Consider the following 15,647-nt stretch of genomic DNA (forward strand, 5'->3'; position numbering starts at 1 on the left):
AGGAGTTTTTTTCAGGTCTCCCACACAGGTACATGGTCCCAAGGCTTTGGGTCATCCTCTACTGCTTTCCCAGGTTATAAGCAGGGAACTGGATGGGAAGTTGGTTGGGAAGTAGAGGAGCCGGGACACGAGCCAGCATCCTGGTGCTTGTAGTGGAGGATTAACCAGTTCAACTGGCCCCAGAGTTACTCTTTTGTGTCAAACTGTGCTTTTTCTCCTTCAAGATCAGGACATTAATATAATTATTATAAATGGGTTTGCAAAATATTCTGAGAAAAAGGATGTTTCTGAAGAAGTGCATAAAATACACATCTAGGTCAACTGACCACTAAGTTGTAAGTAAACACTCATGTGGCTGTCACACAGATCCAGCAAACAGAATACAAGAAGCACCCCAAGCTTCTGGTGAACACAGAAACCAAGGAAGTCCAGTGTGGGAGAGAAGTTCTGGTCTGAGTTTTAAGTCAAATCTTTTGGGATAGAGCCGACTGTGGGTGGGCTGGCAGTCTGAGCAAGGCTTGGGCGGTCAGGCACTGAGACCTGAAGCCATGCCTTGACGATTCTGGAAATAATTCTGGAGTTCACAGTGGAAGAAAGTACTTAATGGGAAACAGACTTGCCTCCTGTTGTTTCTCACGGCATGGGGACATTCGTTTAAGAATAATTAGCAATGGAATAATTATTATCTAATTGATAATGATTTTTCTCCCAGGGATTCGAGTTGATAAATAATTTGTATGCTTAAAATGTCACCTCTACCTCTTTAGGAAGTCATGGTCTTGTGATTTGAAAGTACGCTGAATCCGGGACAGTCCTCAAACATACCCAGAGTCAAACACCGAGTGGATGGGCTGACAAATGAGGACGCTGTTACCAGTTTAATCCCCATATGGGCCAATTAGTTTCACATAGAGAAGAACTCTGTTCCAAAGCCACAGATTGCACCATTAACCCCAGTCAGCCGTCTCCAAATGGAGTGTCATTGATCACAAGGGGCCCAGGTACAAGCCGATGGCTCTGTGCAAAGCCATCATCACTTCTGAGAACACAGCTATCCTGCTGTCTTAGACACCCTTCCTCTCAGACACATCAGACCCTCAGAGACTATTGTAGTAGGATGGAGCAGCTGAAGGCCCCGTATTCCTGATTTCTGCACCCCAGCCTCGTAACTCAAAAAGGTAAAACATGAAAATCGTGTAACCTCCATTTATGTATTATGAATGCTGTATGGTTTGGAGGGAACTAGTAAAATAGTATTTTTTTATGAGCATTGACTGGTCAGCAGTGAATGGTGCATGGATTCATTCTATCAATACTTCATGGTAGCTTAGAAATTCTCACCGTATCCAACAGAGGAATGCAGCTAAACACAGCCATGGTGCACACAAGGTTCGAGTCCATGGTGGACTGCATACACCATTGTGGACTGAGAAGACAACATCCCCTGACAGCTTAACTATCCCAGTTGATGTAAGTACTTCTCTAGGATGCTCAAACAACGATGAAATTGCCTAATAACCCAACATTTGGAATGTGTCCCTATTATAGAGAGATGCGCAGTTGCATGTTTTCCAAATCTTGGAATTGTCTTCCTTCGGATTAGCTTATGAAGTAGCAAGAATTTGGCGCCAGAAGCAGAATTCTATTAAACAGGAAATCTGTCAAAGGAAGCAACTTGAAGCACTGCAGTGATGCAAAATGGAGAATTTTCTGAATCTTGTTTATTTTCTAGACAAATCTTCTTAATTCACTTCTTGCTACAGAAAAAATTTCAGAGCCATTCTTAACTTGGACTAAGCCTGAAAAACTGTCTCCGGTAGTAATTTTGAGTAAAATGAGGTTGAATTAAAGTAATTTAAAAATAAGAATTCATAAAAGTGTGTCTTCCTTACCATCACTTTTGCAAGCTTTTAATAGATGTTTTGATATGTGGGTTCACTTAGCATACTTATCTTTTGGTAATAAAAGGTAATTAAGTTAATGGCAAAACTGATTTTAGAGGGGAAAAAAAGCTGGTGCAGATCTTTGTAACAGAGCCCATGGTCTTGGTTCTTTCTGAAGTTTTTGAATTGAGCCCAAAATGTGGAGAATAAAAGAACATTTAAATCTAATGACTTGGCGCCTGGGTAGGTTCTGCTGGTGATCCACTCCTCAAGCTCATTGCTTTGCCCATGAGACTAGAGTTGAGGGACATTTTCTAAGTTTGGAACTGCTACCATTTTGCTTGGTTTGTACTTGATATCATGTACACTTTTCACATTACTTGGTTGTCTTTATTTGCATTTAATGTTACCTTACCTTTAAACATTAAATGTTTCTTCCCCTTCCAAAAATGTAATAACTATACTATCCCCCCCCATGAATATAGATCCCAATTGAGAAATTCAATACAAAAGATAGATATGGGGAAGTTTAACAGCTCTGCTGGTTTGGAGAATGTGCAGAAGGCCAACAGACAAGTGGGCTTGGGCTTCTGAACTCATACTCCCAGGTTAGCCTGACCCAGTCCTGCTTTTTGTGGCCATCTTGGGAATGAATCAGGGAATGGAGGCTCTCTTTCCCTCTCTTCTCCCTTTCTCTTTCTCTGTTACTTTGTCTTTCCAATAACAAAGAACTTTTTTTTAATGGGATAGATTCAATGGGCTTGAATTAAATTTTTGAACTTAACAGTGATGGAACTATAAACTTAATCCTAGAACTCAACTTTCTTTTTATTTATTTACAAATAATATTATTTTATTAGAAAGGCAGATATACAGAGATACAAAAAGATCTCCTGGCCTCTGGTTCACTCCCCAAGTGGCCGCAATAGAGCCAATCTGAAGCCAGGAGCTTCTTCCAGGTCTCCCACACAGATGCAGGGTCCCAAGGCTTTGGGCCATCCTCGATTGCTTTCCCAGGCCACAAGCAGGGCGCTGGAAGGGAAGTGGAGCAGGAGCTGGAAGGGAAGTGGAGAAGATGGGACGTGAACCAACGTCCACATGGAATGCCAGCAGACGGAGGGCAAGTTATTTAGCCACTAGGCCATGGCGCTGGGCCCTTTCATTTTATTTTGAGCCTGTGGTTTGCAGGGTAATTGAAACATGCTTTCTGCTTGGGGCTGTGATGAAGTTTGGGAGAGGAATGGTTGGGTGAATGGCTTATAAGGGGACGAGTCATGTAAAGGGAGAGGGCTATTGGCCCTGCTTGTCCTGGAACACTGCTGCTTTCTGAAGTGTTTGGCTGCCGTTTGTTTTTTAGTTCTTTAAAGTTACACTGCTGAGCGCTCTCATGCCCTCCACTTCCATTTGCTGGTCTGCTGGAATTGCAATGCTGAGCCTGTTCCATGGTAAAACTAGGAATCTCACGAATCTTCCTAAAACAAACTCAGAAACTGCGACCCCACAGGTGTCCGTGAGTGGCTCCCCATTCACACTGGGCTGCAGGAGAGCCCATGGAGTCTGGGTGTCTGGCCCTTCCCTCCAGCCAGGCTCTACCCAGGAACTGAAGCACAATTCCTCCTTCTTTTGGATCCTGGAGGCTGTCGTGTTGTTGATTTACTTTCCCACTGGTGTTGGCTGCATGGGCAGGGCACGGGACTGACAGGAGTCCCTGGAGTCCCACACAGCTACTCCTGGAGTCTCTTCCTCCTGCTTACCTGAGCATCTTTTCTAACAGTGGCAGTGTATAGTGTGTAAGAAACCTTGTCCTCACAGAAGTACCTGCTCTCCCTGGCACACAGGTCAGAGTCCCCCTGGGGCTAGGCTTTTGAAACCAAGGGTCAGGAAAGGGCTTTTTCTTTTTCACTCCTCTGAAGTCACCTGTTTCTGGAGGATCTTTTGCTTCACTGAGTGGCTGGGAGAAGGGCTATAGGGAATCAGAAACCAGACAACAGTGACATTTACAAAAGACAGGTGCTCCTCAATGTATGGCGCAGTTATGTTCTCATAATCCCGTCATGAAGTTGAGAATGCACTTACTACATCTAACCTTCCGAACATTATGGCTGAAGCTACAGATGACCCTGTTGAGCGCCAGTTGTCTCACCTGGTGATCACCTGGCTGTCTGGGAGCTGTGTTCACTGCTGCTCAGCATCACGAGGCAGGATCGTATCACATCTTACTAACCTGGGCAAAGATCCAAATTCACAATTCCAAGCGCGGCTTCTGCTGAGTGCATATTGCGTTTGAATCATCTTCAAGTCCACAGAACATACGTTGAACCACTGGAAGTCTCTGGCCTCTTGTAGCATCCTGTCTCACTTCTAATGCCAGCATGGAACTTAGCTCCTGTAAAGTTCTGATAAATGTCAGCTCCTCCTGCCATCTCCCCTCATCCTCTCGATTTGCTATTTTCTCCTTGACTCAGTTCAATGAAGCATCCAACTCCATGAAACCATGAAACCACTTCAGTCATGGGAACAAATCGTGAAGTTTAGTAGGCATTGATTAGATCTGACTTTTGACTTGACTCTGTACGCTCCCCGCTCCTGAACATTGCCCCTTTGAAGTTCTCCTTCAGTGTGGCTTTCACAATTCCTTCTGTTCTCTTCTTACTCATCTGGCTGTTTTCCTCTCTCACCTCCTTCTGTTCTCCAATGCAAGTGCTTCCCCAGGCTCACTTTCTGAAAAAATTTTTATTTGGGCTAAAGACCTCACCTTGCATGCACTGGGATCCCATATGGGTGCCAGTTTGTGTCCCTGTGGCCCTGCTTCTCATCCAACTCTCTGCTTGTGGTTTGGGAAAGCAGTTGAGGATGGCCCAAAGCCTTGGGACCCTGCACCCATGTGGGAGACCTGGAAGAAGCTCCTGGCTCCTGTCTTTGGATTGGCTCAGCTCTGGCCATTGGGGTCACTTGGGGAGTGAACTAGTGGATGGAAGAGCTCGCCTCCTCTCCACATATCTGTATATCCTCCTGTCTGCATATCTGACTTTCCAATAGAAATAAATAAAATCTTTTAAAAATGTCTTTATTTAAAAGGCAGAATGGTAGGAACAGGGAGAGAGAAAGACATCTTTTACCCAGTGGTTCTCTCCCCAGATGGCTATAGCAGGCAGTATTGGGCCAGGGTGAAGCTATTGCAACCAATGGCATAACCTGAGGACCCCCCCACCACTGGCTGTGGTTTATCTCATGCTGTGCCTCCAAGCTATGGACCCAATGCTCTGATGCAGACCTGTATTTCAGATCAAGTCTTGTCGGACCTATAGATTTCCAGATCTCTGGATTCCTCTGGAACCAAATCTGTCAATTTTGGGGAGAGGGCGCAGCTATGTAAACAGCATTCAGGGCCAGTGATGGAGCATAATGGGTTAAGCCACTTCAGTGCTGGCACCTCTTATGGAGTCCTGGCTACCCCACTGCCAATTCAGCTCCTTGCTAATGGCCTGGGAAAGCAACAGAAGATGGTTTAAAAGCTTTGGTCCCTGGACTGAACTGGCAGACCTAGATGAAGTCCTTGGCTCTTAACTTTGGCTTCACCCAACTCCAGCCACTGCAGCCATGTGAGGAGGGAACTAGTGGATGGAAAATAACCTCTTCCTTCACCTCTCTCTGTTTCTCCCTCTATGTAACTCTGTATTTCAAATACGTAAAATAAATCTTTAGGGTCCGACACGGTGGCGTATCAGGTTAATTTTCCACCTCTTCAAGCATCCCACATGAACACTGGTTTGTGTCCCAGCTTCTCCCTTTCCAATCCAGCTCCCTGCTTATAGTCTGGGAGGTGCTTATAATCTGAGAAGTGGAGGATGACCCAACTCCTTGGGCCCATGCATACACGGGGGACCCTGTCTCTTGTGGCCGTTTAAGAGGGAAATCAATAGATAGATCACTCTCTGTCTCTCCTTCTTGCTGTAAATTTCTCTGTAAATGAATTAAAATGTAACTTAAAAAAAAAAAAGATTTATTTATTTGTATTGCAAAGTCAGATATACAGAGAGGGGGAGAGACAGAGAGGAAGATCTTCCGTCCAATTATTCATTCCCCAAGTGGCCACAATGGCCGGTGCTGCACCAATCAGAAACCAGGAGCCAGGAGCTTCTTCCAGGTCTCCCACACAGGTACAGGGTCCCAAGGCTTTGGGCCATCTTCGACTGCTTTCCCAGGCCACAACCAGGAAGCTGGATGGGAAATGGGGCTGCCGGGATTAGAAGAAGCGGTGCCTATTTGGAATCCCGATGCGATCAAGGCGAGGATTTTAGCCGCTAGACCACTGCACTGGGCCCTTAAATATATTTAAATGTCATTTATTGTGTGTATTACTTAAGCAAACTGAAAGTCAAACAGGTGTCATTCTAACAAATAAGCTCATCTACCCCATTCTAGTCAAAATGGCTTGTTTTCTCTTATCCCTTAAAAATGCTGTCTTTAAACAATTCCCTTGTACAAAATAAGCAATAACAGCTACAGCACATGGACACACACACACACACACACACTCCTCCCAGTGACAAAAGGGAATTCTGGGCTGCATATTTTATTCTTCACTCGAGCCCTCTGTCTATTTTCTAACCACAGCGTCATGCCTCAAGGTTGGTCTGAAGTGTGTTTCTCTCCCTCTCCGCTGCTCTTGCACCCATGTTCTCCTCTTTCTCCTCCCAATCCTTTTTCAGGTCCAGCTCAAATGTCTTGGAGTCACTCAGATCATTCCTGAGCTTATCTTCTTCCCTGGAATCCTGACGTGGCTCTCCTGCCTTTTTGAGCCACTCTATTCCTTGCCTGGAATGTCCTGCTTGCCCTGAGTGATCAACTTCTGACCTCCGTTTAGTGTTCAGCTCCAATGCCATTAAGCTCTCTTTAGGATGACCTGACTCATTTCCTCCCCTCCCACCATTAATTGTTGCCTGTGTTGTGTTCTCATATCCCTTCATTCATGTCTCTATGACAGCATTTATTGGCATCACAGTTGGCTCATTTATGTTGGTCTCTGGTATACATGCAGTACCTTGCAAGTAGGCTGCATGTTGTACTCACATCTGTGTCTTAACCTTGTACTGAGTCAACCAGTATGTACAGAACTAAGTTGAAGTGAATGTTACACTGCATGCTGTGTGACTGGAGGCTTAAAACATTTTGGCAGGGAAGATAATGAGTCTAGGCAATACGCGGATAAGTAATATGAAACACTGACTGAATCTTTGAGAATAGGTTATGACAAAGCCATCACTAAGGAATCTGAAGAGGACGCACGTTGGAGGCTCGGCTTTTTCCCTCATGCTTCACACCCGCTCCCTCATGGATTGCCTAAGAAGCTTTTGCTTGTAAGATTTCTGCATGGCGTGTGACTTGGAAACTTTCTCAAATATCTGGAAGACAGTGGTTCACGGGGAAGTGATTTTTCCAAAGATAAGAGGTGGAAAGACACTGAAAGTAAGTAAGCATGACATGTGTTTAGTAAATTGTGATCCTCTGAGTTTTGTATGTGCAAAATTCATCATGTGAGCAGTTTGGAGCAGAAAAAGTTAAGGAGTTGAGGCACCAAAGTTCAATCTCTTTATGAAGTTTTAATATCTTGATTCAGAACAAAGGAAGGCAACTTCTCTTTGGTAATTACAAAGAATAACGGGAAATCAAGTGAGCCTTGCATTGTTTATACAAAAAAAAATTCATTTGATTGGTGACTCATGCCTCTTCATAGCCTTTGTCCAAGAAACCAGCTCTTGTGCCAAGTGTAATTCTATATTTCAGTGTTTGATTTTAGGGCATCTGTATCATGAGATCTTCTAAAGACAAAATTTCATAGTACTCTAAATTTCTTAAAGAAAAAATTGAGGAAATTAAACGAGGACAAGAGTTCCAAAAAAATATTTAATATCATTAATGCAGGTAATAGTGTATAAAAAGGCAATTTGTTGGCACATATTTGTCAAACAGAAATACAAACAAATGGAGAGAAAATATTATTTTTATTAATTTTGTTCCTTGAACACCTGTTAACCTAAATATATTTTATTTGTTAATGGCTGATAATTATTTTTTTACATGTGAGCACAAATCTAAATAAAAACAGATAAAATATAATGTTTTTATAATTTTGAAATTTAAAAAAAAAGTATTTCTGTTGGAAAGGCAGGTATACAAAGAGAAGGATGTATAGAAAGATTTTTCATCCACTGGTTCACTCTCCACGTGACTGCAATGGTCAGAGATGAGCTGATCAGAATCCAGGAGCTTCTTCTGGGGTCTCCTATACTCGTACAGGGGCCCAAGACTTTGGGCCATCCTTGACTGCTTTCCCAGGCTACAAGCAGGGAGCTGAATCGGGAGTAGAGCAGCTGGGACATGAACTGGGGCCCATATGGGATACTAGTGGATGTAAGGCAAAACTGTAGCCACCAGCCTACTGCGATGGGCTCAGAATATGTTTTTCAATAGGAATTTGAAGCTGATGTTTCAGGGAGTTAGTATTCAGCCTAGATAAGATACTTGTGTACCATATCTGAGTGGTGACTTCTGGTTCCAGTCCTGACTCCCAGTCCTAGCTTCCCACCTATGCAGAAGCTGGGAGGCACCAGTGACAGCTCAAGTAATTTGGTTCCTGTCACTCAACTGGAAGACTGCAGTTGCATTCTTTGCCCCTGGCCCCAACCTCATTTGTGCCATAGCGCGGATATCCGAAATGAAAGTAGTAGATGGGAATTCAGTTTCTTTTCTCTCTCTCTGCTTCTCAATTTAAGATGAAATTTCAACTGAAACCATGAGATTAAAGAATGTATGAAATTAAAGCTAAATCCTTATTATAAAGGAACATATTTAAAATCTAATTTATTATTCAAATGCTTTCATCCACTTTAAGAATATACATTAGCAGAGAAAGTTCTAGATAAATTTGTAATAAGATTAATGGTATGAGCAAAAAATGTTTAAAAAGTTTTTTCACAATGTTTTTATATTCTTCTTGAAGGCTCCCTTGTATATGTATATTTCATCCTTTTTTGTACCCAAATATAAATTTACTTTACTTTTCATAAACTTGATGATGGAACTTATTATTAGTAAGAATTGGGCTCATTTCTCCCAGAGAAGAGCAAGTGAAGGATGGTTTTCATCCAGGCAGTTTCCATGGACTTCCACAGCACCACGTGGACAATCTACAGTGTTCTGTATATGGCGGGTGAGGATTCCATGGAATGAGGTATGGCTACCACTCAGGAAACTGGGAAATCAACTGCTCAACCATCTGTGGCCAAACCAAGCGTGAGAGAATGAAACAATGAGCTTGGAGCCGTCTTGAGCCCTGCACAGGAGACCTGGTAGAGGATGAGGGGACTGTGACATACAAGTCCTCCCACGGGGCTGAGGAAACAGATGCTGAGGAGTTAATCAGGTATAGTTTGAAGGAACAGGTGCATGGCCCATATCTTCGGGATTGCAGTTAGAGAAGCCCAGAAGTGACACAACCTAAGTGTGTGTCAGCAATTTCAGGTACACGTTGTGACTAGGGTGATGCACTTGGTTCACTACAGTTGTCACTGTCTTAGAATTCTTTAGCTCTTCTACAATGAGGGACCTGGCACTTTCATTCTTCACGGGGCTCTGCACATCCTGCAGTCAGTTCTGTGTAACAGGCTGGGAGAGTACAGAGCTGATTGACAATGGTACCAGCTGGGGAAGGGCTGTCTTGTCCATTGCTCAGAGACTGATCTGTGGGATGGGCAAGGAAGACAGAATGGAGTAAGAAGAGAGAAGCTGAGCCTGCCTGCTATCCTCTGAAAGCTTTACGCCTCAGAAGGCTTGAATTTTAAATTTTGAGTTTTGGCTAAATCCTAATGACTGAATTAAGATAGTATTTGAAACTAAAGTTGTCATAGTTCTGTCTACTAGGTAGAGATTAATAGAAAAATTCTAAAATTGGATTCCCTCCTCCTGAAAAAAAATCAAATTAGTGTTGTGTAATGAAATCATATAGGATCAACACTAGAGAGAATTTATAGTGGGTTTAAAAAAGGGAAATTGGGCATGGTGCGGTAGCCTAGAGGCTAAAGTCCCCACCTTGCACGTGCTGGGATCCCATATAGGTGCCAGTTAATATCCTGGAAGGTCCCAATTCCCATTCAGGTCCCTGCTTGTGGCTGGACAGCAGTCGGGGATGACCCAAAGCCTTGGGACCCTGCACCTGTGTGCGAGACCCAGAAAAAGCTCCTGGCTCCTGGCTTCGGATTGGCTCAGCTCTAGCCATTGTGACCACTTGGGGATTGAACCAGCGGATGGAAGATCTTCCTCTCTGTTTCTCCTCTCTGAATATCTGACTCTCCAATTAAAATAAATAAATCTTTTTTTAAAAAGGAAAATTTTGGAGTCCATATGGTCCCAATTATTTTTATTTGTAGCAGAAGCTATTTTTAAATGGATGGTGAAACTTTCTGGGGTCTATTTTCATGGACCACTATATTTATCTAGGACAATGGAGGAAGGAACAGCGGTAATCTAATGGCCCATGGGGCAGTGTGAAGTTTACTACTCGATTTCACTGCTGGCTGTTGCAGTGTAAGGTGCAATCCCTGCAGTGCAGAGTCTGAAACAGTTAGAAATGCCTATCACTCTAGAATGTTAAAATTATCTGCAAAAATGAGACTTTGGGATTCTAGTACGTATGCATTATTTTTATTGCATACCATGATTCTGCCATCTAGCCAGGAGTGATAATTATGCATATTGTTTCTTTGGAATTTGAACATGAATTCTAGCTTGCTGCCCCATAAGCAGTTATTTAATTGAGGTCAGAAACTTTCTGCAAGCCAACTGTCCTGAAATATGAAGTATACCGTTGAAAGATGACTCAAACTGCTAACAGACTTGATTGTCTGAGGGATTATGAATGAGAAAAATTTTCATTCATATTCTAGGAATGTAGCAGGAAAAAAAATAAGACAATGAAATGAGAGGAAAATGTTCAGAGGGCTTTAAGGAACTCAGTTTCAGGTGTCTATGAAGGTACCTGGTCTATGATTTAAAAAAAGACATCTGTGAAGAATGGAGAAACACAGCTGATACTGGTAGTTATTGTGCAATGGACTCTTATTCTATGGCTTGGTCAATTAGGGCTGTGAATACAAAACTATAGGCTGAATGGCTTAACCAATAGAACGTATTTCTCACAGTACTAGACACTGGGAAATCCAAGATCAAGTTGCGAGCTTAGTCAGTGTTTGATGAGGTCTCACTTCCGGGGTTGAGATGACCATCTTTCTTGGATTTTCCCACGGAGGAAAGCAGAGAAAAATGAGGAAGCAAGCCCAGATTTCTTGTTATAGGGACATTAATCCCACTCCTGGGGTCTCCTCCGCCCATGGAACTTAATTCTCTAAGGTCTCACCTCCTAATATCTTTACATCTGAGGTTAGGTATAAATTTGGCGGGGGAACGACAAATATTCAGTTCCTATCCTATTGCTTATACTTCTACATTGTGCTGTTCTGAAAATTGTGCCGTTTTGGAAATTGTACTGTTAATCATTTTGTATGTTCACTAATTATAGTTGTAGACTTCTGGTGGTAATTTCAGGAACCAACCATGCAAAACTTTTGCTTCTTGATCTAGACTGCATTCCGTGGCGTGCTTGGTGGGGAGGTGGCGTGGGAGAGCTCTGAGCAGTGCAAAGTGAGCAGAGGTGATGTAAGTACCTCTCCTTGGGCAGTCCTTCATGTTTTCCACCTGTCTGCTAATCTGATTTTGTTGATGTTGAATGTGTCAGAGCTGTAAACGTGGAAGAGAGTTGAGTCCATGAAGCAGTGTTCAGTGGACACTTGCCTGTCATTTTGGAACTTTACAAGATTGAGAGATGTACTTCTATCACTTAGTGCCAATTTAGTTATTCTTTTCCTTTTGCTGTAGTAGCTAGCGTCATATTAGTACAGATACACTCACATTCGTGGTAAAGAAATTTAATTTGCTGACCACTCCTTGGATTCTAGGCAGCAATATTTTATAAGTGCTTAATTTGCATAGCAAGTTGTTGAAGTAGTTAGCAGTCACCCTTTCACAAGTGAGAAAATTAAGTCTTAGAAAAATTAAGCAAGTTGCTGAGACGACACAAAATATGCGAAGAGAGGATCTGAGCTCAGGTGTACCATGTCCTTTGCCACAAGCCACCGTGTCTCCCCAGAAGAAAGCACTGTAGAAACTGCGCACACTGCACGCATTCATTTGCGCACGTGTCTGTTCATTCACTGATTTATTCCACACTCATGTTTTCTATGCCTAGTTTGTGCTACATGCAGTCCTAGGACAACACACCCTTTCTAGTAAGGGAGACAGCAACTTAGTAACGTTTTGTGACCTGCTGTTCTGGTCAGTGTGTTCTCCCCACATTAGGATGTTGAAATCCTAACGTACAAGGTATTCAGGGCTGAGGATGAGGAGAATCAGAACAGAACCCTCAAGAATGGAATTAGGCCCTTTATATAAAGAGGCTCAAGAAGGATTTCTCGCTCCTTCCACATCGTGGGGACACAGAAGGCTCCGTTTCTGAGCCAGGAAACCAACACCAACTCAGCCAGCGCCTCCGTCTCAGATTCAGCCTCTGGCACTAAGCTCTCCAGACCAGGGTTGTTTGTTATGATAGTCTGAATGAATTAAGACATTTGATGTCTTAAAATTCTAATTGTCTCCTCTAGCTGATTTACAAGAAATGGTGAATGGTGAAGAAGCAACTCTCAGCATCAAATTCACTCACTGGGTGCAAAGAAGAGGGAATGTGTACCTTCAATGCACAAAATCTATTCTAGAAACTTGTTCAGAACATCCGGCTTAACAAGAACAAGGTGTTCTCTTGGACCAGTGGTTGGAGAATATGCTGCTGCATCCCATGTTGCAGGGCTGTGAGAACTAGAAAAGACTGGGAGAGATCTAACATGCACCCTGTGTTCAGTACCATCACTGTCTGTAAGAAAATCTGATAGTATTTCAATATAGAATTCTAATTAATAATAATTAATGCTAAAGTCTAATCCAGTCGAGACTTAATACAGTCTGATGAGAGTAGGAGAAATATTCTGAGTCAGCTTGGTTCGAATGACAAATTTAATTATCATATGTGTTAAAAGTGAAAACAAATGAAAATCACATTGAGAGATTTCTGATCTGGGATATCACAGAAACTCTCAGCTAAATATTTAAAAGAGCTGAGCACTCTTCGCAGTGCTGGTGTTTTAAAAGGGACTATTTTCTTAAAAATAAGAAATTGGGGGGGTGGTGCTGGTAGTTTGGCAGCACACTAATCCTTCTTCCCGTGGTGCTGGCATCCAATGTATTGGTGCTGGTTTATGTCCCTGCTGCTTCACTTCCCATCTAGCTTCCTGATTATGGCCTGGGAATGCAGAGGATGGCCCAAAGCTCTGGGACCCTGCACCTGCGTGGGAGACCTGGAAGAAGCTCCTGGCTCCAGAATGGCTCAGCTCTGGCCATGGTCACCATCTGGGGAGTACATATCAGGGGATGAAAGATCTTTTTCTCTCTCCTTCTCTTTGTAAATCTACCTCTCCAAATAAAAATAAGTAAAATAAAATAAGAAGTTGATTGGGATACTGCAGAACCAAAGTTGGATCCATTTGTGTTTTTCAGCAAGAAACTTTTAGTCAAGTCATTTCACCAATTGTTAATTTTGCAAGTCTACTGAACAAATTATGTGCATTTTCTATATAGATAAAATTAATATAATCAGGGCACCATCTATGCTTATTAATCAGCTCTTGCCATGTTGGAAAACAAGGGGAAGCAACAACAGAACTCTAACTTGTGGCTGAACTTTGTAACCTAACATGGCAAATTGTGTCCGAGATAGGTCAAGGGAAAGGTGTCTCCTGCAAATGTGGGGAACTGAACTGAACTTAGACTCTCCTTACTAGGTGTCCTATTAACGCGCATTTTCGCAGAGAAAAGACAGGGACCTACATGCACGCACAGAAACTGTATCAATACCAGGGCATACAGAATGACTTTCATCACGGATTTAGGCGGTGGTACACCGCGGGAATGCAAAGGAGCTTGTGCACATCAGGAGGAGGAACTTTCCTACACAAAGCAGCCAAAAATATGAACTAGAACCTTACAGTGGGAGCAACTAACTGGTCTATCAAGAAGGCTGGAGCCACGTGGCACAATACTGCTAGTGTTGGCCAGATGTTTCCAGAAGCAATAAAACATGCTCTCACAAAAAAAGTAAACTTTCTGCAGTGTGATGGATGGTAAAAGGATATTTCATTTATATATATATATATTTGGCAAAAAAGTCGATTGTAAATATTTTCAGGAGCCTTGAGCTTTAGAAGAAATGCTGTCTGGGAGCTTCACTGAGAATGGTTAATACATCATGGCTGCCCAAAAGTCAATGGAAACTAATATCCTCCCAAAGGGGCGTGATTTTAAGCATGCATTGCAATTCCACCGCAACCTGTACAGCATGTGAACAAGCAGCGCGCGCGCGCGTGTGTGCTGGGGGGCCTCTCTGGAGAGGTGTTCTTGGGCGGGACTAGTTCAGCGAACAACCGGGAGCCCTCTTCCCCTCAGGGCAGGGGGTGCGGCGCCTTCCCGACCCGTTCCCTGCCGCAGGGGTTTCCTCGTCACTGGGCACCGCCCACCTCGGGGGCTTCCAGGTGCGGGCCCTTAAGCTCTGTGTGAACTCCGAGAGGAGCAGGGCCGCGCGGGGGTCTGCAGCGAGGGCGGGTGGGTACGTGGAGGAAGCCGCCGGGAGGGCAGCCATCGCTGCTGGCCGCGGGTTGTCCGCCAAGGGCCACGCGGGCGCGGGGGAAACCCAGAACTTCCCGCCCGGGAACGGCTGCCCCCGCTCCCGGCTCCGGCTGGCTGGGGGGGGGATGTTCTCGCGAGAGGAGAGGGGGGCGCCGGGCGCCGCGGGTTTGGGGGGCGCGGGGAAGCCTGAGGACCTGAGCCCGGCAGGGAGGGAAGCCGAGGCGGCGGGTAGGGCCGGGGACGCGGGGAAGCCGCTCCCGCCAGTCGCCGAGAGCCAGCCCCTGACGTCAGGAGTTTTCCTCAAAGTCAACAACAAGCCCCACGGCGGCGGCGGCGGCGGCGAGAACCGAGCGGCGGCGGCCCCAGGAGGGAGGAAGGAGGGGGCGGGGAGGCGGCGGCGGGGTCTCTCGGGCGAGGCGCGGCCCGTCAAAGGAGGCCGCAGACCCCCGCCCCGCGCCGGCCGCCCGGAGCCTCCGCCCGCGGCCGCCCCGCCGGCGAGATCCGGCCCCCGCCCGAGCGGTGTTTTCTGGTGATGAATTGAATTTGTAGCCGCTATCCGATTCCCATGTAGAGTCTCCGCCTCCTTACCCCGCCACCGCCGCCCTCCCTCCGCCCTCCCCCTCCCGCCGCCGCCGCCGCCGCCTCCCGCTCCAGCTCCGCGGCCCGGCCCGGCCGGCTCCCTCCCTCCCTCCCCTGCAGCCCTTCGTCTGCCCTCCCGCGGGCCGCGCCGGGCTCCAGGGGCCCAGAGGCTCTGTGGGGTGGGGGGAGGACAGGAGGGGAGGAGGAGGGAGGGGGGACCCCCGAGTCGCCCCCTCTCCTCCCCCCGCCCCCCAACTCCATCCTCCGCCGCCGCCCGAGCAGCTGCGGGGCCGCCGCCGCCGCCGCCTTTGCAGGTAACAGCCACCGCCCCCCACTCTCGCCCCCTCCCCGCCTTGCCTGCACTCCCTCCGGGCCCCGGGCCCGGGTCCTCCTCCCTCT

General features: G+C 45.4%; 1 protein-coding gene across 1 annotated transcript in view; it reads left to right on the forward strand.

Annotated features, from left to right (window-relative positions):
* Positions 1-15,361: 15,361 nt before the first annotated feature.
* The window catches only part of AKT3 (AKT serine/threonine kinase 3), a 236,777-nt gene continuing 236,491 nt past the window's right edge, over positions 15,362-15,647 (forward strand). The window contains exon 1 of the mRNA XM_040967991.1: positions 15,362-15,562. The gene's annotated coding sequence lies outside the window, so the exon portion shown is untranslated. The remainder of the gene's footprint in view (positions 15,563-15,647) is intronic.

This window comes from Ochotona curzoniae, unplaced genomic scaffold (genome assembly GCF_017591425.1).
Source record: "Ochotona curzoniae isolate NIBS_2020 unplaced genomic scaffold, NIBS_Ocur_1.0 scaffold_4683, whole genome shotgun sequence".
NCBI lineage: Eukaryota > Metazoa > Chordata > Mammalia > Lagomorpha > Ochotonidae > Ochotona > Ochotona curzoniae.